The 24083-nt window shown below is 43.5% G+C and overlaps 1 protein-coding gene across 5 annotated transcripts in view; it reads left to right on the forward strand.

Annotated features, from left to right (window-relative positions):
* Positions 1 to 24083, forward strand: part of LOC148685008 (uncharacterized) — a 255411-nt gene that overhangs the window by 215682 nt on the left and 15646 nt on the right. The gene's annotated exons all lie outside the window — the stretch shown is intronic.

The following is a 24083-nucleotide window of genomic DNA, read 5'->3' on the forward strand; positions in this document are numbered from 1 at the left end:
TCCCCACCCGAGATCTCAAATTGGGTCCACCCAGCAAAGTCGAAAGAATAATATTTCAGGGTTGTCTAACTGTTAAGGAGTTTTGGTTATTGTTGTTAATGGTTTCATTATAAGGAAGGAATTAAAAATCCCTCCCAGTCAGGACTTAGAATTTCAGAGTCATCCTTTAATGCCTTTGAGTCACTGTGAAACTAATTCAGTTGCACAGTGAAGCACCATTCCATGGCATGCAAAACACAGATATGACAAGAGCGGAAATTGCAAAGTTGAATTGACACGAAATTAGTTTGCAGTGTCTAAACTTTTCCGTTATATGCTCTTCAGCTTGAACAGAACAGGGGCCTATATTTCTAAAGCACAGCAAGTACTGCTGCTTATATGCCTAATTACAAGGCCAGTCCTTCCATTAGACAGAGTGTGGCATCTGCCTCTGACAGCAAATGCAGAATGTCATGAAAGGATAGCCAAAAAAAATTTATTTATGTATTATTATTATAATGATAAAGGTAGAAGATAAAGGACCCCTGGACGGTTAAGTCTAGTCAAAGGCAACTATGGGTTGCAGCAGCGCTCATCTCGCTTTTCAGGCCGAGGGAGCCGACCTTTGTCAACAGACAGCTTTCCGGGTCATGTGGTCAGCATGACTAAACCGCTTCTGATGCAATGGGACACTGAAGAGTGCCAGAGCTCATGGAAACGCCATTTACATTCATTCATTCATTCATTCATTCATTCATTCAGGCAACAGTATTTACCGCTAGGCACATGGAGGAAACACTTGTGAGGTTCTTCTTTTATTTGATTGCCTATGGTGCCAAAAATTACTTGCATGTGCACCTTGACTTAGCGAGGTGAGAGAAATACTATTTGCTGCCCTCTCTCAGGCAGCAAAATGTCTTGCCCCTGCCTAATCATTAATATTGTTAGCCTCCCTATTTATGGATGGTATCCAGCTAAGTCATACCTGGAATACACCCGCACCCGTTGAAATTAATGGACTTGTTAAGTTTATTGCATCCGCGGATTTTAATGGCCTGAGCCGAGTATGATTTAGTTGAATATTAACCGGAGAGTTTTATCCCTCTATTTGGAACTGATTCCCACTTTAGATGTGACGACATCATTAACAAGCCATTTTCTCATGTCATTTTCATGTGGTGAGTATGCCTTATGAATGCATCTCCTTTTGGAGATGGCTGACATTTCCTGTGCCAGGTGGAAAGCCTAGAGAATTAATAGGCTCCCTGATTTGGTAGATATTGGCTGTCATCACGTGGGGAGTGTATTCAGAAGACATAATCACTGGATGGTTTCGCCAAGTCAAAGCAGCTCAGTATGAAAATTGAACCCTTTATCTTCCATTAGAGGGGCAATATGCTTCCAATGGGACTGAAATCCTCAGAGACGGGAAAAAATGATATTGCCAAAGCACCAAAATTAAACAGGACTTCAGCATTTCAGTGATAAGGCTGCTTCTCTCTAGGGGCTATTTCAGTAGTGACACCAAGAATGCCTTTTAGCCTGTAAAATCTTGTGTATGAATGTTTAAATAGGATGTGGAGAATGGGAGGAAATTTGTTAAACCAAATACAGCCTTTTTGTTCCATTTTCACACACAGGAAATGCAAAACCCAGTTTAATTAGCACCAGTGAAAATGATTCTTATTAAACTAGATTTCCCTTGTTCATGATTTCCCTTTGTCTTACAGCTTTTCCTTATATAAAAAAACTAACCCTATGGTTCTGCCTAGTCCAATTACAAACACATTTGTATTTCTGTGTGTTGCGTTTTGTGCTAGTTTCATTGGCTGTGTGAAATCCAGAACTTGCTTGCTTGGTTTTTTTTTTTTTTTACTTTAGGTCACTATGAAAGTCTAACAGATGATTTAGTGTATTATTAGTTTTGGCTATCAAAACAGATCGTGGAAAAAACAGGCTAGGTCATTCTGAAATGGCATTTCCATGCAATGGAATATACTTGATTCTGTCAGCTGCCAGATGTGTTGACTTTATTCAGCAACAAATTCCCATCAATTGCACATATCTTGTCAAATGTGTGTGTACCAGCCAATGCTCTGTTGTACGTATAAATGAAAACAGACACATGCACAGAGGCAGGGCCAGCCCTGCGATGAGGCGGAGTGATGCAGCTGCTTCAGGTGGCAGATACTGAGGGGCAAGGAGTGGCCATGTGCCCCCTATGCTAGTCTACTTCCCTCAAGCACAGTAGAGGATGTACTATCTTTTCACCTGTACTGGAGTAAGATTCAACTACCAGTCCTGTTGGCTTCTTGTATGTGTCTTGGGGAAGGATATCCTCTTGTCCTTTGCCTTAGGCAGCAAAATGTCTTGAGCCAGCCCTGCAGCACATTCAACTTACAGAGACACAGACACCATTTAAGAAAACCATCGTACGTTAAACAGGTGTAATTGGTTACAGAGTAGAGAAGTGTTTTCCACCTTGGTGCACAGCAGTTCATGGAACTGGGCACAACTTACATTAGGCGAGAGCTAGAGGTCTTGTTTTTCTGTGGTACAGCTATGGCAAGTTTCCGTCCTGTATCCTTCTGATTTCCATCTATATAACACAGGCATAACTTCTAGTCAAAACTATTACAAGGAATCAGGAATTTAAGTTCATGGGCACCGTCCCTCAGTTTCTTTAAAGTGTTCTCCTTGCAACTTTTCCTTATGCCTCAGGAGTGAAATGTATCCATGTTAGTTTCACTTTATCTCAAATCAACATGCCCCACACTGACACGATTATCTCGAAGCTGTGATGGTCACCATTAAAATGTTGACATTTACTGTTTGAAACTAATTTGCGTTACTGTGAAATTGCAGGTATGCCCTGTAAATAAGTGTCACTAACATGAATTATCTTCAGACACTTAATGTCAGCATTTTAATGCCGGCCACACTCTGTTGTAGGTGGCTGTAATTTGGGAGCTCGGGATCTGGAGAAGCAGTAGGGTCAGGCTTTAATGAAGTGTCTGAGCAAATGAAGAACAGGGGAAAGTCAAGCACAGAATAAGAAGTGGGGAACTCTGGGAACGAACCTTCGGAAGTTTAGATATATATTTGAAATGCTGCTTTTGCTCTGCACAAAAGCACCAAAGTGCTAATGATATTTAATTCTCCTTAACTTCTAACCTTTTAAATCTGTTCCACTGCTGGCTCTGTACTGTAAAATGGTTCAATAATTCCAGGGTTGCCATCTGTCAAAAAAAGTAAAAACCAGGACACCCCAAAAGTTGTCGAGCCCTAAATAATTCTATACATCTGAATAACAATAATGTAAATTGGACTGTTTTGTATTACTGCATATTGGCTGTGTTCTCACATATAATACCAAATCATGTTTAGCATTACAGTGGTACCTTGTTTCTTGAACAGCTTAGTTGTTGAACAAATTGGCTCCCGAACGCCGCAAACCCAGAAGTAAGTGATCAGGTTTGCAAACGTTTTTCGGAAGCCAAACGTCTGACACGGCTTCCGATTGAGTACAGGTAGCTTCTGCAGCCAATGGGAAGCTACACCTTGGTTTTTGAACAGTTGAGCAGACTCCCGGAATGGATTAAGTTCAAGAACCAAGGTACCACTGTCTGAGGATGAACCCCCAGTGAGCCCCCCCTCCTCCTTCAGTGCTGCCATAAGTTTGGAAGCTGTTGCTTTCATCTTAGACTAAATTGCTATGACATCCAAATCTAGGTAAACTCTGGTTACCCAGCCTTTACTACCATTAGTAAAGACAAACCAGTTTTAAACAATTGTTCCTGAAGCTGGCTTCTTTACACTAACCATAGTTAAGATTTACCACAGTTTTAGGATAATTTATGGTTAATCTTACACCTGTGGCAGCTTCCAAATTCTTACAACAGAGGAGGGAGGAATGTGTGAACCTGACATTCACGGTGGCTCATCTTCCTAACACCATACCATGGTTTAGTGTTACACTGAGTCATTCTAGAGTGTCTGACTGTGTGTGTGTGTGTGTGTGTGTGTGTGTGTGTGTGTGTGTGTATTCAATTAGGACTTTCCCTTTTTCAGTGCTTGACGAGCATCTGCATTAACTATGAACTACAAAATGGAAGGAAGGAAGGGGGTGGGATAATTAAAGGCAGCAGAAAATCACAGAAGAAACCGTCATGAAACAATTAGGCCAAAGTATCACTGGCCTATTTCTTTCCCCTTTTCCAGTTGTTTGGGGGGGCTGTCCTTCCCCCCCCACTTCTCTATAAAATACCAATTGGAAAATTGCCTGGGGGCTCCTAAATCATTAGTAAATTAAGAATCTGTTTTTAATAGCGTTGAACTTGTAAATAATGCATTAATTGACTAGCCTGAAAGTTAGGTTGAGCGGTAGGAACTCTGGCTGTAAATGCATAGTGAAAGAATTGTGCAGCGTGAGGAAGCTGCACAATGAACGGAACAAATTAAATATGACAGTTGATATTTGCGAAAATGGTGAGATAATTGGAGGACACCTGCAGCTGTTTTCCAACCAAAACAACAGAAGCTGAATATGTATCCCATAGAAGTATGTCACATTTTTATTTGGGCACGGTTCTTTTTTGTCCTCCTTGGGGTTTTCTGCTGCGAATTGTGTTTGTTTGCGCCTTATTTTTTTTGTCAGGTCATATGTCTAAACAAGCAACAAGTGCCTCTTCGCCTGATTCTGCAGTTTATTGGTTCTGTCACTGTTACATCTTGCTGTGTAAAAAATAAGAGCATGAATCTTATTTACTAAGAGCTGGGAGTTCCTGCAGACGATGACTGGGGCAACACACAGGAGAAGCCTTGAATCCTTCAAAACATTTATCTGTGAGCTTCTTACATGTATTGGTTTGGGGCTAATTTCTCAATATCTCAAATATCTAAGGAACGTGGCTCAATAGACCAATGAGAAGCATTCTGTGTTTAGATCTGGACTGAAGTTTTGTCCAGCCAAAGGTGCTTGGGGACTAAATACACATTCTGTTAATGATACAATTTGAATGGCATTGCCATTCAAATGGTGTGCATGTTCCACAATAAGTAAAGGTAAAGGGACCCCTGACCATTAGGTCCAGTCGTGACCGACTCTGGGGTTGCGCGCTCTGTTGTTGTTGTTTAGTCGTTTAGTCGTGTCCGACTCTTCGTGACCCCATGGACCATAGCACGCCAGGCACTCCTGTCTTCCACTGCCTCCCGCAGTTTGGTCAAACTCATGTTCGTAGCTTCGAGAACACTGTCCAACCATCTTGTCCTCTGTCGTCCCCTTCTCCTAGTGCCCTCAATCTTTCCCAACATCAGGGTCTTTTCCAAGGATTCTTCTCTTCTCATGAGGTGGCCAAAGTATTGGAGCCTCAGCTTCACGATCTGTCCTTCCAGGGAGCACTCAGGGCTGATTTCCTTAATAATGGATAGGTTTGATCTTCTTGCAGTCCATGGGACTCTCAAGAGTCTCCTCCAGCACCATAATTCAAAAGCATCAATTCTTCGGCGATCAGCCTTCTTTATGGTCCAGCTCTCACTTCCATACATAACTACTGGGAAAACCATAGCTTTAACTATACGGACCTTTGTTGGCAAGGTGATGTCTCTGCTTTTTAAGATGCTGTCTAGGTTTGTCATTGCTTTTCTCCCAAGAAGCAGGCGTCTTTTAATTTCGTGACTGCTGTCACCATCTGCAGTGATCAAGGAGCCCAAGAAAGTAAAATCTCTCACTGCCTCCATTTCTTCCCCTTCTATTTGCCAGGAGGTGATGGGACCAGTGGCCATGATCTTGGTTTTTTTGATGTTGAGCTTCAGACCATATTTTGCGCTCTCCTCTTTCACCCTCATTAAAAGGTTCTTTAATTCCTCCTTGCTTTCTGCCATCAAGGTTGTGTCATCTGCATATCTGAGGTTGTTGATATTTCTTCCAGCAATCTTAATTCCGGCTTGGGATTCATCTAGTCCAGCCTTTCGCATGATGAATTCTGCATATAAGTTAAATAAGCAGGGAGACAATATACAACCTTGTCGTACTCCTTTCCCAATTTTGAACCAATCAGTTGTTCCATATCCAGTTCTAACTGTAGCTTCTTGTCCCACATAGAGATTTCTCAGGAGACAGATGAGGTGATCAGGCACTCCCATTTCTTTAAGAACTTGCCATAGTTTGCTGTGGTCGACACAGTCAAAGGCTTTTGCATAGTCAATGAAGCAGAAGTAGACGTTTTTCTGGAACTCTCTAGCTTTCTCCATAATCCAGCGCATGTTTGCTATTTGGTCTCTGGTTCCTCTGCCCTTTCGAAATCCAGCTTGCACTTCTGGGAGTTCTTGGTCCACATACTGCCTAAGCCTGCCTTGTAGAATTTTAAGCATAACCTTGCTAGCGTGTGAAATGAGCGCAATTGTGCGGTAGTTGCAGCATTCTTTGGCACTGCCCTTCTTTGGAATTGGGATGTAGACTGATCTTCTCCAATCCTCTGGCCATTGCTGAGTTTTCCAAACTTGCTGGCATATTGGGTGTAGCACCTTAACAGCATCATCTTTTAAAATTTTAAACAGTTCAGCTGGAATATCATCACTTCCACTGGCCTTGTTATTAGCAGTGCTTTCTAAGGCCCATTTGACTTCACTCTCCAAGATGTCTGGCTCAAGGTCAGCAACCACACTACCTGAGGTGTACGAGACCTCCATATCTTTCTGGTATAGGGTTGGGCGCTCATCTCGCATTATTGGCCGAGGGAGCCGGCGTATAGCTTCCAGGTCATGTGGCCAGCATGACAAAGCCACTTCTGGCAAACCAGAATATGTGATAGATTATTCAGGGCAGGGCTTACCTGCGCCCCCTATATTTTAGTCAAGTTGGCACCCCTGCCAGCTGCAATCTTCGTAAAATCTATCCTAACTCCAGTGCAACTATCAGCATTAGGGCAGGGTGGGAGAGAGAACTATCCAGTTGGCTCAAACGCCAAGTTTTTGTTCTAATACTGATTGTCCCACGGGGAAAGATTTTTTACCGAGATCACATTTTTAGGAAGGCCTGCAGAATGCTCTTTTCTGAAACCCTGGAGAGCTGATGGACATGAGTGAGATGGACCAGAGGTCTGACTCAAGAATCTTTACCACTCTTTTGGCCTGTAGGAACAGCACTGTCTTACCTTACACAGTTCTATACATATATTTGTAAATCACTTGCCAAAGGAGACCTTCAGTTTTGTGATTTCGTACATCAAGTGGTTCCACCTTCAAAGTCTTCCCCTCATTTCAAAACTAATGTGATTTCAATGAGAGCGCATCAGAGCACACAGAGACCATTGGATCACACTCTGCAAGTCTTGTGGAAATACTGGATAGAAATGGGAAAGGACAATGTTAGGAATATGCTCATTGATGCAATCTGATGCGCATCTTTGAAAGACTGCATGTAAAAGGCAGAGTTAACTGATTGCATTGTGCCAATCATAACAACATTTAAACAGGGGTCAGCAAACTTTTTCAGCAGGGGGCCGGTCCACTGTTCCTCAGACCTTGTGGGGGGCCAGACTCTATTTTGGAAAGAAAGAAAAAATGAACGAATTCCTATGCCCCATAAATAACCCAGAGATGTATTATAAATAAAAGGACACATTCTACTCATGTAAAAACATGCTGATTCCCGGACCGTCCACGGGCCGGATTTAGAAGGCGATTGGGCCGGATCTGGCCCCTGGCCCTTAGTTTGCCTACCCATGATTTAACACATTGCTATGTTTTTAAACCCCTGTCTACCAAACCATGGCCAAAGATAGCCTCACAGGTTTTGCCCCATATTAAACAAACTGCTGGTGATAGCGAACTGGTATTTTCTTTTAATTAACCACTACTACTACAACCCAGGTGGTGCTGTGGGTTAAACCACTGAGCCTAGAGCTTGCTGATCAGAAGGTTGGTGGTTCGAATCCCTGTGACGGGGTAAGCTCCCGTTGCTCGGTCCCTGCTCCTGCCAACCTAGCAGTTCGAAAGCACATCAAAATGCAAGTACAGTGGTACCTCGGTTTATGAACACAATTGGTTCCCGAAGTCTGTTCATAAACTGAAGCGTTCATAAACTGAAGCGAACTTTCCCATTGAAAGTAATGGAAAGTGGATTAATCCGTTCCAGACGGGTCCGCGGAGTACTTAAACTGAAGCGTTCATAAACTGAAACATGGGTGTAATTGGTTCCGGAAGTCTGTTCATAAACTGAAGCGTTCATAAACTGAAGCAAACTTTCCCATTAAAAGTAATGGAAAGTGAATTAATCCGTTCCAGATGGGTCCGCGGCGTTCATAAACCGAAAATTCATAAACCGAGGTGTTCATAAACCGAGGTTCCACTGTAGATAAATAGGAACCGCTACAGCGGGAAGGTAAACGGCGTTTCCGTGTGCTGCTCTGGTTCGCCAGAGGTGGCTTTGTCATGCTGGCCACATGACCTGGAAGCTATACGCCAGCTCCCTCGGCCAATAATGTGAGATGAGCGTGCAACCCCAGTCGGTCACAACTGGACCTAATGGTCAGGGGTCCCTTTACCTTTACCTTTACTACAACTATTATTGGTTCTCAACAGAAATATTTTGCAGGGTAACAAATTGGCACACAAGAAAATGAATGAGTGAAGGCTTGTATGTGAAGTGTCTTTGCAGAGTTTGGCATATCTAGCACAGGTGTACAGTAACTTACGTGGAGCGGGTGACGCTGTGGTCTAAATCACTGAGCCTCTTGGGCTTGCTGATCAGAAGGTTGATGGTTCAAATCCACGCGGCGGGATAAGTTCCCATTGCTCTGTCCCAGCTCCTGCCAACCTAGCAGTTCGAAAGCACGCCAGTGCAAGTAGATAAATAGGTACTGCTGTGGCGTGAAGGTAAATGGCGTTTCTGTGCGCTCTAGTTTCCATCACGGTGTTCCGTTGCGCCAGAAGCAGTTTAGTCATGCTGGTCACATGACCCAGAAAGCTGTCTTTGGACAAACGCTGGCTCCCTCAGCCTGAAAGTGAGATGAGTGCCACAACCCCATAATCGCCTTTGACTGGACTTAACCGTCCAGGGGTCCTTTACCTTTTAAAACTTTTTTTAACAGTAACTTATCAAAAGGTGCTGGGAGATCCTTTCTGAGTCAATACAGTGGTACCTCGCTTTAAGTACACAATTGGTTCTGGAAGTCTGTACTTAACCTGAAGCGTACTTAACCTGAAGCAAACTTTCCCATTGAAAGTAATGGAAAGTGGATTAATCCGTTCCAGACAGTCCGCAGAGTACTTAAACTGAAGCGTACTTAACCGGAAGCGAACTTTCCCATTGAAAGTAAGGGGAAGTGGATTAATCTGTTCCAGGTGGGTCCACAGAGTACTTAAACTGAAAGTACTCAAACCAAAGCGTACTTAAACCAAGGTATGACTGTATCTAGTTTTCATTGGGCTTCCACTACTTCAGGAAATTTGATCTGGCTTTGTTTTTGCATCAGAACTGGGAGATGCAGAGAAAAGCTTTATTTAAGCATTCTCTATGTATGTAGGCAACAAATCAAGCCTTCGATACACCCTTCTCAGTCACCAAAAATGAAGGAATACGGGGGAAGACTTAAAAGTAAACTGTAAAATAAAAAAGGTCTGGACACTGGCTGAGCAGGTGTTAACAAGAAGCATGAAGCATTTAAAACAAACGAGGCTTTTGAAGCAATTACACTTCTATTGCTACTTGATGTATTTATCTTGATTAGTCTGGCATCAAGGAAGTACCGAGAGCAACTCTGATGACAGACTGTACCATACCTGACACTGCAAATATGATATCATGGAGACAGACTGTAAGCATTGCATGCTGGCTGGCAAAATTATTAAGAGTTTTTTCTTTTTTTCCCTTTTTGTAGAATATGCATTTCTTCTTCTGAGATGAAAATGCAGGAAATGTTATGTGTATTAAAATTCTTTATCCCATATGGAAAGACTTCCAAAGCTTGTTTTGTTTGCGGAGGCCAGCACAGTTGTAATGTGTTATATAAAATAGCTCATGCGTCTTACCACTTCAAAACAGAAAATTAACACCTAAGAATATTTTTACTTGATGGATTAAGCTGAATGATCAGCAGTTAATAAAACCATATGATATTACGGCTGTACCTCTGTTTACGTATCCCTCTGGATACGTACTCTTTGGGTTATGGTCACAGCAAACCTGGAAATGTATACTTCCGGGTTTCACCACACGCACATGCGCAGAAGTGCTCAATAGTGCTGCGTGAATTTCTGTAATTTTCAGGGTGCGAAGGGACCCCAGGAACGAATTAAGTTTGTATCCAGAGGATCCACTGTATGCATGTTCATAGTGTTTTGATACAACTGAAATCATACGCAGGTACCACTGTGGAGTGAAGGTAACTGAAACAGACAAAGGGTCATGACAAAGTTTTTCCCCAATGACTTTTGGTCAGCCTTTTGTTTCAGTCCCAAAATCTGATTCCCTTGACTTCAGTAGCAAAGAAGTGAAACCATCTTCTCTTCTATCTTCACTTGAGGCATTTCTGTAGTTAAGTAATTCTCAAATGGTTGGTCAAGGCTAGGGACAGTTGGATCCATCTATTTCCAGTCACATCAGTTTTATGTGTGTCCAGGCATGCCAACTAAGAGGTCTGGGAATGGGCCTCCCCCCAAAAAATTCAGTGAAAGGGTCAGGCCGCCTCAAAATTCTGCTGTGGCCATGCACACAAACCACCATAAATGCAGGAGCAAGACAGTGTGTGCGTGTCTTTGTTTTGTCCCAATCCCCCTTTAATCTGTGAGTATTTTTCTTTTTTACTCCTCACCCCAAAATGTATTTAAATCTACAGTGGTACCCTGGAAGTTGAACGGAATCCATTCCGGAAGTCCGTTTGACTTCCAAAACGTTCAGAAACCAAGGTGTGCCTTCTGATTGACTGCAGAAAGCTCCTGCAGCCAATCGGAAGCCGTGTCGGATGTTCGGGTTCTAAAGAACGTTCGCAAACCGGAACACTCACTTCCGGTTTTGTGGTGTTCGGGAGCCAAAACGTTAGACCCTCAAGGTATTCAAGGTACGACTGTATATCTTATTACATTTTTTTATCACAAGTTAAGTTCTCAACATATGCATTTTTAAAGATAAAATATGCCTTTTGTTACTCTTTTTTTTTTTTGAGCCAAGAATGCTAGTGTAGGTTTTGGAGTAGTGTGGCACCCAAAGGATAACCATGTTCTGATCTGCACCTTAGTCCAGGAGGTTCAAGATCAGATCTGTTCATGTTGCAATTCACACAAATCAAATTCCTCAAGCATCCTTAAGTCAAGGCTCTCCATTGGGGCAGGGGAAGCTTGGGGAATGGCTCACAGTGGGTGCTGAAAACAGGGCAACAGAAAGAACTAAAGAGAGTTCAAATCTGTGCTTAACAGGTTAGGAGTAACAGGTGGGTTCCAAATTGGGGGGGGGGGTCCATTGGTTGAAACTCATTAGTTAAAAGTTGCTGAACTACTGCTCAGCAAAGTTGTATTGTTAATTCTTGCAACTTAATTAAAGGATGGGAGGTATTGAATCTTCAACAAAGGCATCCTTCTTTGCCGGCTGTCAATTAAACGTTGGAATGAAGTCATTGTGAATAAAAACAAACAAAATAGTCTAACCAGATATCCCTTATCCTCTCGGATATTCAATGCTCTCATAATCCTGCCTCGTATAATAATAGTGTTATGTATTCAGAGATACTGACTTATTTCAGAGAAATAAAACCATCTTTTTGCAGATAATCTTAACTAGTGATGAAAGAGGAATCGGTTTTTAATGGATTTATGCACAGATTTTGGCAGTTCTGCCCCAATTGAGCCTTGTCTGCATCGGATGGCCTCTTGCATTGAGTGCCCACTTATGGCTGAGTTGCTTGTGGGGGGAAAAGTCCAACTAATTAAATGCAATAATTAAGTGTATTATACATTAAACACATATTAAAAAGAGACAGGTCCCATACTGTACTATATTTCTGATGTAGAAGTATATTAATTACTGCAATCTGGTCCTCATATCACTCCCGGAACTGTGAATCCGGTCAGTTCCTTTAAAAACATGAACTTAACTAAATTTGCAACCATTCCTATTCATTCTCCAGCTTCTCCAGGGCACATTTTCCCAAAGGATACCACTACCTTCTCGCAAGCTACTTACTTTTTGGTTACTTTGGACAGATTGGCATGAATGGAAGAGCAACACTGAAATAAAAGTATGTCTAATAAAAGGCTTTCGTTTTATTTTTAATACAGGTTTTAAGTTCATAGCTTAAGGTGGCAGTACTATGCATATCTACCTGGAAGTAAGTTCCATTAAACATAGTGTAACTTAGTTCTGCGTAATCATGTATAGGTTTTCAGGCTAAGATGCTTATCTACAATTTTTTTAAAAAAGCAATATCAGAACAGAAGGAAGATGTGCTGGCTTAGTTAAAGTGCAACTGGCATTATTTAATTAAAATATATTCTGCAGCTGTTATGGAGAATTCCAGCCAGTTTCAGCTTAAAATAACTGCCCCTCTACTGAGTGCGATTCGATATCATTAAACCGTGTCACTCAAAGTTGTATGCACATGTGTGTTTTTGTGCTGGAGCCTGGTTAGAAATATGGGGTTAAAGTATCCTGCATGAGAGCACATAGCTGCCAAGTGCCCCGTATTCCCCGGGAAACCCCCGTTTTTCCTTACCATTTCCCGGCGGTCTCCCGTTTGAGCTCCTCTCCCGTAAATCTCCCTTAAATCCACTCCTGCCAGCAGCCATTTTTCTGGTGCCAGTTTGCCCATCTATGGGCACCAGAAAATGGCCACCGCTGGTGCCGGAAATAGCTTCTAAGCATGCTCGGCGGCCATCTTAGGGGTGGCCACATGGCGGCGGCCACCCCCAAGATGGCCGCCGGACAACTTCCGGTGCAACTTCCGGTGCCGCTGCTGCTGCTGCTCCCGCTCCCATATTTTTCTGCGGGAGACTTGGCAGGTATGATGAGAGCAATACAACTTTCATTTCCTTATGGAGATTGCATGGCTCCTGGCAAAATGAGCAGCTCAACACCTTCTGATCTTCTTCTCAAGGACCAACCAATAGAAGTATGATTCCACCATCCTGTGAATTTCCCAGCTCCTCCTTCACGTCAGTAACTCATAATGACATCCTAACATGCCAGAAAGAGAAGCTGCGAGTGATTCTAGATAAGAATGTACGATGAGTCCTGCTGGATCAGGCTAAAGGTCTATCTATCCTGCTTTCACAGTGGCCAACCAGATGGCACACACTTTTTATGGCAACTCACCATGAGAACAAATCCATAGCACAGATAGGTCCCAGGTTCTGTCCTGGCCTCCACATATAAAAATGGGTGGCGGCAGACGGCAATGTAAAAAACATGACTGCGCTTGATGGGCGAGAACTTTGACCCGGGAAGCAGCCTCATCCACCAAGTCCGAATAGTGATCGACCCATCTAGTTCAGTAGACAGATTGCGACAAAGATCTCCGTCCAAAGAAATTATGGAGGAGACTAAGCATCCTCGCCATGGCGCCCCCTGTCTGTTTTCGCACCTTTCCAGCAACGTACGTGGGGTTTTATGCGCTTTGTGCTTAAAGGGACACATAAGCAGCAAGATCGAGTTTCCTACCTGGTTGAACTCCAATGTTTCAAGCAGGCTGAATTTAGCTCTCGAGGCCCCTGCAAACCATATGTACTTGTACTGCAAATGAGAGGGAAATTGAGTTAAGGACAGAGAGGCAGCGTGAACTCTGGAAATTTCCTTGCTTTGGGGGGCATTAAATTAGACCCTTGCAATGTTATTGAAGGCACATTTTTAAGCTGAGGGTCCCCCCCCCAATTGCGTTGTTTTTTGCTTCTGAAATATTCATACAGCTTTGCATTATTCGCTAAGCAAGGTACAATTTTCCACAGCGATCGCCCGTGATCTGCCAGCCTCCTGCTGTCCACTGTCATTGTGTCTCATAGTCACGCCGTGGCCTGAGGCACAGCTGGCACTCAAGGGCCCCCCTCCAATGCCTATAACTCTGAAACTACATGACATCTTAACCTTTATAAAAATTTCTCCACGACAGCATTTAAAAACACCCAAATCTTTCCTGACCTTTACATCTTAGTGGAAGGGGATTTTTTTATTATTTTCAAATTGATGTTACAATATTTCCACCCACCGCCACCACCTCAGCGGTGGCATTTTTAAACTACTTCAAGAGGAACTTTGTTTTACCTTTTCCTATCCCGTTTCAGACCAATAATTAATCATGAGGGGAAAACACTCCAGACTTATACCTGACTTCATAATATTTCTTTTGTGTTTCTGACATTTTATATCTACCAGCTGAAGGGAAGTTCTTGTCCTTTCTCATTTAGAAGCTGCTGGGCGGCTCTTGGATACTAAGGCCTCGCTTCCTCCTTAACTTCCCACAAGCATTGCTTCTTTGTTCTTTCTCAACACTTCCTCCTTAACTTCCCACAAGCATTGCTTTATTTGTTCTTTCTCAACACAGTAGTGGTTCCATATATGTTGGCGAATTCTGAGTCAGGTGAAGTCAAAGGATGCTTCTGTGAATCTCAACAAACCAACAGCACAGAAACACATTTGTTGAAGGAGCTGCTTTCAGGCCCAGATTGAGGGGGGCAAACAGGGGGGGCCATGCCCAGACAGCAGGTATGGAAGGCAACAAACAGCATCCCAGGCCCTCCAAGTGCCCCTATTTTCCAGGGACCGTCCCAAATTTGCAGAAGCTGTCCCAGTTTCTGATTTGATCCAGGATTGTCGTTTTTCCTTAGGATGTCCCTATTTTCATCAGAGAAATGTTGGAGGGTATGGAATTATCCGACCCCTGAACCATGTGAAGGCAGCCCTGTATAGGGGAGGTTTTTCTAATATGTAATGTTTTATTATGTTTTTATATATGTTGGAAGTGGCCCAGAGTAGCTGCGGCAACCAAGCCAGATGGGTGGGGTATTAATAGTAAAAAAGTAGTAGTAGTAGTAGTAGTAGTAGTAGTAGTAGTAATTTATTATTCATACCCCGCCCATCTGGCTGGTTTTCCCTAGCAACTCTGGGCGGCTTCCAACCAAATATTAAAATACAATAATCTATTAAACATTGGTTACAGGTAGGTAGCCGTGTTGGTCTGGTATCTGAAGAAGTGTGCATGCACACGAAAGCTCATACCAAAATAAAAACTTAGTTGGTCTTTAAGGTGCTACTGAAGGAATTTTTCTATTAAACATTAAAAGCTTCCCTAAACAGGGCTGCCTTCAGATGTCTTCTTAAAGTCTGGTAGTTGTTGTTCTCTTTGACCTCTGGTGGGAGGGCGTTCCACAGGGCGGGCGCCACTACCGAGAAGGCCCTCTGCCTGGTTCCCTGCAACTTGGCTTCTCGCAATGAGAGAACCACCAGAAGGCCCTCGGTGCTGGTCCAGTATACCTGAAGTAGTAGCAGTAGTAGTAGTAGTAGTAGACATCCCTATTTTCATCGGAGAAATGTTGGAGGGTATGGCATCCTACCCCGATGGTGACGCAGACACAGAATGGGAGAGAGAAGAGAAAGGCTGGTGGGCCTTTGGTGACTTCCATGTGCCCCTCTCCATCTGTTAGTCTGAGAGAAGGGAATAAGAAGGGAAGGAAGGGAAGAGATGCTGGGCCTGGGGACGTGGTGCTGGCTGCTGTTGAACAGCAGCATCCAGCTTTCCAACCTGACCCATTCTCCTCCCATCTTGGGCCCTCACCAGAGCCCTTGGCCTCCTTCTCTCACTTTCTGTCAGGATGCTGTCAGAAGCTCCCGGCTGGTTGCCCAGGAAGTATAAAGACAAGGGGAAGTTTCTTACCGTCCTTTTTTTTTTTAACAGAGAGAGGCTATAGAACCCAGCCTCTTGGATAATGTGGAGTCTCCACACACTCCCGTCTCTCCCACTTCCTCATTCATCACTTCTACAGGTGCTGCTATGTGCCCTCTGTCTTTGAGCTCTTTGCTCTCCTACTTTTAAGGCTCGCCGGGTTCTGGGAGATGGAGAGTCTGGAATGCTTTCTAAAGACACCATGTCAGCCAACGGTTGCTCTGGTTCTGCCTCCTCCTCTCCTATTATTTCCCAACTTTCCCCCTCATCTGCCTCTGAGCTGTGACCTCCCCCAAACCACTGTTGTAAATCATAGAATCATAGAGTTGGAAGAGACCACAAGGGCCATCCAGTCCAACCCCCTGCCAAGCAGGAAACACCATCACAGCATTCCTGACAGATGGCTGTCAAGCCTCCGCTTAAAGACCTCCAAAGAAGGAGACTCCACCACACTCCTTAGCAGCAAGTTCCACTGTCAAACAGCTCTTACTGTCAGGAAGTTCTTCCTAATGTTTAGGTGGAATCTTCTTTCTTGTAGCTTGAATCCATTGCTCCGTGTCCGCTTCTCTGGAGCAGCAGAAAACAACCTTTCACCCTCTTCTATATGACATCCTTTTATATATTTGAACATGGCTATCATATCACCCCTTAACCTTCTCTTTTTCAGGTTAAACATGCCCAGCTCCCTAAGCCGTTCCTCTTAAGGCTTTGTTTCCAGGCCTTTGACCATTTTGGTTTTCCTCCTCTGGACACATTCCAGCTTGTCAGTATCCTCCTTGAACTGTGGTGCCCAGAACTGGACACAGTATTCCAGGTGAGGTCTGACCAGAGCGGAATACAGTAGTACTATTACTTTCCTTGATCTAGATGCTGTACTCCTATTGATGCAGCCCATCTCTGTTGTCTTCCTCTTCCTCCTCCCTGGAAGTGTCAGGATGGGGAGGCAATCTCCACCATTCCTCATCTGACCAGTCCCTGACACTTACTCACCTCTGTCTTCTTGAGCCATGCCCACCTAAGCCCAGCTTGCCACAGGGTCACCCTGCCCCGTTCTTCCTCAGGGGTCTGGGCAGGTCCTCACAGACTCACCTCCTCAATCCCCACTACCTGCCATCTTAACCACAGTAACAGAGCTTCATTGATGTACTTTAGTGATGTAACAGGGAAGGGTGAAGAAGAGCCACCACACTGCGTGATAAAGACAAACTGAGCCTAAATTCTGAATAACAGTGCTTAGGATTAGGTTGCATTCCACACATACATGCAAAGAACCTAACTTTCATGACACCCAAACTCAGCTGCCTGAGGTAGCTGCCTCCCTCTCCCTAACAGTAGGGCCCCAGTCCCAATCTCAGTCTACTGTTTTGTAGGATAGTGGTCCCTTTCTGCCACGCTTGGCATCCAAACCACCCCCTTAGCAACTGCGTGTGTGTGGTGTTGCACTGTAGCCTTCACAAAAGCACTGAGGCAAAATGAGGTGTTTCAACATGTGCTTTCTTTTTTTTAAAAAAAAAAAGTTAAGGTTGAAACAAAGATTTCTTTTATGGTAGAACCATTCTCCAGCAAATATTATACCTATTGGTCATTACTTTCAAACTATATTGTAGTCATGAACTTCTATGGTGGAGGGGGCAGTTGGAAACAAATGCTGCATTTATTACTGTAATTCTACATTCATAAAATATATTTCATGGCGGGGGGGAGGGAATTTACAGGGGGTAATGTGATTCTTTTTTCCCCTTTATCCATTATTTATAACTGCTTAATCCAGGTGCTGTGGGTTATTTTTTTTATTCTTCAGTTTCACAGCTACAAAACACTCCAGTATTTCTAATTTATTTCTGCTTACAATACAGATGTTCTCAATTGTGCTCCTAACTACATTTCAGCTGTTATGATTGCTTTTATTTGTTTGTGTCGGCATGCGTGCAGAAGTCAAATGCACAATACACAATTGTTAGGTTTTGAGAAGCCTGTAAAGAGCCTCTGATTATTTAGTTATCAATAAATTAAAGTATAATATCTGGGTCATTAGCGGATTTAGTCTTCCCATGATTTCCCTGCAGCTTATACAACTCCATGTAGGAGTCTCTCATATTGTCACATAAAAGTTTAATCTTGCAGTTATTCACAGAGACCATTTAGAAACGACATTTGGAAGAGCGTTTGGGTTGCATCCTGTAACTAAATTTCTGAACTGCTGAAAGCGGACTAAGGGAACTCATAGCTCAGAGACATCCAGAAAATTCCGTGAGTAGAGATCAAGGGCAAGGAAAAAAAAATAACCGCTCCATGTTTCAGCCCATATTCTTCAAGACTCTCTGGTTATTATGTTGTATGAAAAAGTAACCACAACAAATGTTCTTATTATCGTTTGATTTTGGGTAACTAGGTCTTTAAAAAAGCAGAGGATTTTTTCAGCCGGAACTGACTGGAATTCAGATCCGGCACCTCTCAGGTGGGCACCATTGCCATTGTTGTAAAAGAACAATGGAGGTGAGTTCTGGCATCTCCTTTCCTAGAAAAATAATACTGTACCCCAGGATCCATGTATAGATATTTTGAACCTGGAGACTAATCTTGCCCCTTTCGAGGCTTGGTCCAAGACGTTTTGCTGCCTGAGGCAGATCAGCAAATGATACCCGCCCCCCATCTTGTCAAGTCATAGGAAATAGAGCTAAAGCTCTTTCCCAAAGTCAGTGTGAGAAACTTTTAGCCCTCTGCATGTTGTGAGCTACAATTCCCATCAGATTCAGCGAGCACTGCCAATTCTCAGGGATGATGGGAGCTGTAGTACAGCAATATCTGGAGGGCCAAAGGTTCCCCACGCCTGCCCTACGTCAAGATGTATTGCACACATAGCCAGTCAAGTTATTTTGGTATCTGAAGCAGGAAAAACAACAACAATCTTTTGCCTCCCTGGGAGCAAAAACACAACAACAATAAATTAACAATTGGCTGCCTTGTTTGTGGAACATAAAACATTTTGCCTGAGATGGCTGCTTCCCTGCCCTCCCCACTTAAAATCATTTTGCCCCCCTACTACTGAAGTGGCGGTTTCGCAGTCAAAACAGCTCCTTGGACCTTTAATAATAGCATCTGGCACTCTCCACCCCACCTTAAACATATGTTCAAATGTTGCTTTTTGAGCTTGCCAAATCAAGGAGACCTTCTTCTGGAGATATGTACGTTCAGTGGTTCAGAGCATCATTATAGGAGCCACCTCAAACGCTTAAGAAATGCAAGGAAACAATGAATAAATAAATGAGGTTTGAACTTTAGTTAATGCAGAAGCATCAGATCTTTGGGCTTTTTATTTTTCCCAGGGGAAAATAAAATACTGTGGACAGGCGGGTGCAGGGGGTGGAATAGCACAAAAGTTCAACTAACAGAGTCTGTAATTAAGTGTGGGTGTTAGTTTATACAAACAGCATTTGTATATGCTAACTAATAAGATGTATACAGCCCTGCTCTGTGATCTCAAGGCATGAAATATGAGGGCCCCACAGCATTCCCATTAAATTAAATGAGAACGCCATAAGATCTTTGCTATTTGCACCACAAAAGTGTTTCATGAATGGCACTACTGTCACGAAAATCCCTCCGTAATGGCTAGGGAACACATTAGCTTTCTCCCTGGACAATCTAACCTGAATAACCAACTCTGGCAGCAATTTTCCTAATGTATTTGTTTCCTCTTTTTTCATATTCTTAGTTCCTGCATGAAACCCGGCCGTGCCTTTTGCCTCTGCTGGCTGCCTCTTATTCTCCTCTGGGGGTGAAATAGAGACTCTTTTATTTGCACACGTTAGAAGATGGATTTAATAAATAGCAGAATCCTACATCGGAATGAGAAAGAACACTTTCATTGTGGTGAATGGAGGCTATGAAAGCTGCATAAAGATGGCCTATCTCTGCAACAGGCAGAAAGCCATTAAAATGGGGCGATATGATTCCAGGGGTGCCACAGATTGTTCTTAATCCTATCATAGTGCGGGTCTCCATTGCACATTCTTGTACAGTGGTACCTCGAGTTACAAACGCCTCAGGTTACAAATGCTTCAGGTTACAAACTCGAGTTGAAAACTTTGCCCCAGGATGAGAACGGAAATCGTGGGCCGGCGGCGCAATGGCAGCAAGAGGCCCCCTTAGTGAAAGCACGCCTCTAGTTAAGAACAGTTTCAGGTTAAGAACGGCCCTCCGGAACAAATTAAGTTCATATCTAGAGGTACCACTATACTTGCAAGGTTGCTGTTAGTTTTGTGGTGGTGCCCATGCTAAAGGGAAAGTTTTCTCCACATTACAAATAACTGAAAGATGTACAAAGTTAGGAGATACTTGTCAGAACCACTTGCTGCCTAGGATTCCTGTCAGGGTTTGTGAGTTCTTCACAAATCTTCTTGCTCATCTTACTTACATGTTATTTGGGTAGAATTCCATCCATGTCTTCCACCCCTATCTCATTTCTGCCAGGCGGAAAGAAACAGCAATAGAAAAGCTCAATGACAAGCCAACCATTTGGCTTCATGGGTCATAGTGTTCAACAGTTAACAGCTCCAAGAGGTCTTCATATCTCAGAGACCCTGGGATCATAGCATGTTTTGTGGTCTGCAGGGACATTGTAATTGCAGGTAATGCCTCTACCATGTACTAGAAAAGATCATCAGTAATCAGTAGTAGTAGTAGTAGTAGTAGTAGTAGTAGTAGTAGTAGTAATTTATTTATACCCCGCCCATCTGGCTGGGTTTCCCCAGCAACAATATGGAAGAAGTCAATGGGAAAAGTCCAATCTTCTCCATGTGACTACAATGGCAAGAAGAAAACTCTAGAATGCAATAGAAAAAAATAGCCAGTCCCATATTGTGAGCTACTGCAATGGCTCTCAACATGATTGACAGCAGCCATGGGGAAAGGTTTCATTTGGCCTCCACAAAAGTGCCTTATTTCTCTCCATTGCTGCTGCCATTTTGTTTTATCTTCATAAACATATTAGGAGGAATTGCCTCTAAATGTTTCTTTTTTTAAAAAAATAGATACTGTCCTAACAAATGGAAGCTGTTTATCTCCAGATGAGGATGTGAGAATCTTACTTGTTTTGACATCTGATTATTATGGTACATAAAATACTAACCTTGCAGTACCAAAGTGGCTTGAACTCTGGCAGCACCTATAAGTGACATACATGAAGTGACATGGGCCACTGACGTAGCAGGCCCCTCTTGCTTCCAAGTGCCACAAGGAATCAACAGAGCTCAAGGTGATATTGGTGTGAAGTTGATTGTGGTGACAAGACATGGGGGACAATGTGCTGACAATGAATGAATGAATGCCAAATGAGTCAAACTCATCAACTGGTTAATGAGCAGAAATGTCGGCTATCTTTTCTTCTTTCTTCTTCTTCGGTGATTTTGATATCCTGATTATTTGCTTTAACAGTGATAATTCAGTACAATCTCACGCACCTGATTCATAGAGATGCAGAGATGGAAGGGACCCTGAGGGCCATCTAGTCCAACCCCATGCAATGCAGGAATCTCAACTAAAGCATCCATGACAAATGGACATCCAATCTCTGCTTTAAAGCTTCCTTTGAAAGAGAGCCCACTGCCTTCCAAGGGAGTCCATTCCAGCTCTTACTGTCTGAGCATTCTTCCTGATGTTTAGTTTGAGAATCTCCCTTCTTGTAACTTGAAGTCATTGATCCAGGTCCTACCCTCTGGAGCAGGAGAGAAAAAAGCTTGCTACCCTTTCCAAGTGACAGCCCTTTAGATATTTGAAGATGGCGATCGTATCTCCTCTCAGTCTCCTCTTTTCCAGGCTAAACATACCCAACTCCCTCAACCATTCCTCATAAGGCTTGGTTTCCAGACCCTTGATCATCTTGGTTGCCCTTCTCTGCACACATTCCAGCTTGTCAACATCCTTCTTAAATTGTGGTGCCCAGAACTGGACACAGTACTCCAGGTGTGATCTGAACAAGGCAGTACAGTATAGAGCACTACTATTACTTCCCTTGATCTGGACACTTTACTTTTTTATTGCTGCATCACACCATTGACTCAAATTAATTTTGTGGCTTGCTAACTACCCTACACCCTTTTCACATGTACTACTGGCAATCCAGGCATCTCCCGTCTTATATTTGTGCTGATGGCTATTCCTGCCTATGTGTAGAACCTTACCTTTGTCCCTATTGAAAGACAGCTACACATTGTTTAGGTACCTAGGCCTGTTTCACCCATAAATGTGTTTCCTGCTTGATGTGAATGTGTGAAGGGATTTCACTGGAAAACATTGCATTTTAGTCCATGGTTATGTGTTATGGTTGGAATCTAGTTGGGGTACTTCTGGCCCCAGAAAGGATTTTGATCCAGTGGAAGCATGGAAAAGGAGACGGGCCGATTTTTTTGTCCTCCTACAGACCCTAGAACCCCATAAGAATTTGTTCCACAAAGTGGAGGGGCCACCCAGTGCAGTGTGGATAGTGAATGGGTGGGAGGAAATTACAATTGACAAAGTTGTCCACTGAATCAAATTACCTTTCAGGAGTGGGAAGGCTGGAGAAACCCAGCCAGATAGGCGAGGTATAAATAATAAAATCATCATCATCATCATCATCATCATCATCATTAAAGGCAGCAGTTGGTTTGTAGATGGTTTGTCCTGGCCACTTGACAAACAAAAGCTGTTGTTTTGTGTTGCTGTCATCACAACAAGGAATATGCATGTGTGAGCCAGCCAATGAATTTTGGGGTAAAAAGAGCACTAGTTAAATTGAATCGTCCTGGCTTATATCTGCATAGGACGGTGTTTACCGTGACGTCAAGGTCAGATTATAGAGGCTCCACTCTAGTTACCAATCCCTGCACTTTACGATATGCTTCGGTCAGTTTGTGATAACGTATTCTTTTGTTCTGCTGTCCACTGCCAACGCCACTCTCTGAATTGCAGAAGTCTTGCAATAATCATTTGAACCTGGTGATCAAGATTAAAATCTTCAGCGTGACTGTTTACTCCAGATAAGCCCGGCTGCCTGCAATTGAGCAACCACACTGACATTTGCACAGATGGGCCTCTGGTGCCTAGGATATGATGAAGGAGCCTAACTGAGAAAGCTGTGCCACTGTGGAGGGGGGGTGTTTTAGAGGGGGCAGCATGGTTGACTTATCCTTAGGGAGGCCGATTCCCATAAGACACAGTTCTCTTTATCCTCTGTGCTAGATACAGTAGCAAACCAGTTAACCGGGAAAGGGCTGTGTTTTGCATTGGATTTTTAATGCTCGATCCAAAGCTTGCTGGGCTGGGGAGGAATCTTCTTGTGAAGATACACCTTTCACGACTCCATAAGAGGCAATATTAACAGCCCACGAAATGTGTGCATGTGTTTGTGTGCCTAAAGCCATAGGGATACCATGTTTGAGAAACCTTAATCGCTCTAGCCCTCTGAAAACGGGGGGAGCTTGGGATTTGAACTTGAAATGTATCATTGTGTCATGGGCGCACACACCCATTTTTGTTCTGAGATATTGGCACTGAAGGGATATATCACACTTCATGACGTATTATGTCGAGACAAGGTGAAACAATTTACCACAGGTGGCAAAACCAACCCCCACCTCACTCCCTGCCAGCTATGAGGGTGAGCTTGGGGTCCCCCAATTCACATTTCAACCCAGCTTGGTGGGTGGACATAGACAAGCCACAGTTTTTTCACCTTGTGCTCTCCCCACATGTGCAACATGCTGGTATTGGACTACCATCGCAAGGCTAACTAGGGCAGTGGCAGACCTACATTGGGGGGGGGCTGAAGCTTCAAGCCCCCCCCCATGAAGCTTGAACAGTTATGGGGGGTCCTTCACAACCAGCAATGAGATCTGGACAACCTGTCATCTTCTTCTTGAGCTTGTTTGGAGGTTCTAGCAGGGGAGCGCAGCTATCGTATACCCTTGACCGAAGAACGGTACACTCCTTCTATCTGGGAAGGTCGTCCTCTTCCACCGAGCGCGCAGCTTCGGGAGGGACGCACATGGAGCGGTGAGGGAGGAAGGGGACACCCGCCTAGCCAGCCAGATCAGCCGAATCAACCCTGGCGATCAGTGGGGTGACAGATGTCGCAGCCAGATCGCCCTCACATCCCAACCTGTCATCTTCTTCAACGTGGTTGTTCCAAGACAGATCACCATACTTTTACAACATCTGTGCTAATGACTCTCAAACTTTGGGACTATTGAAATACAT

This window comes from Zootoca vivipara, chromosome 7 (genome assembly GCF_965207765.1).
Source record: "Zootoca vivipara chromosome 7, rZooViv2.hap1.1, whole genome shotgun sequence".
In the NCBI taxonomy this organism is placed as follows: Eukaryota; Metazoa; Chordata; class Lepidosauria; order Squamata; family Lacertidae; genus Zootoca; species Zootoca vivipara.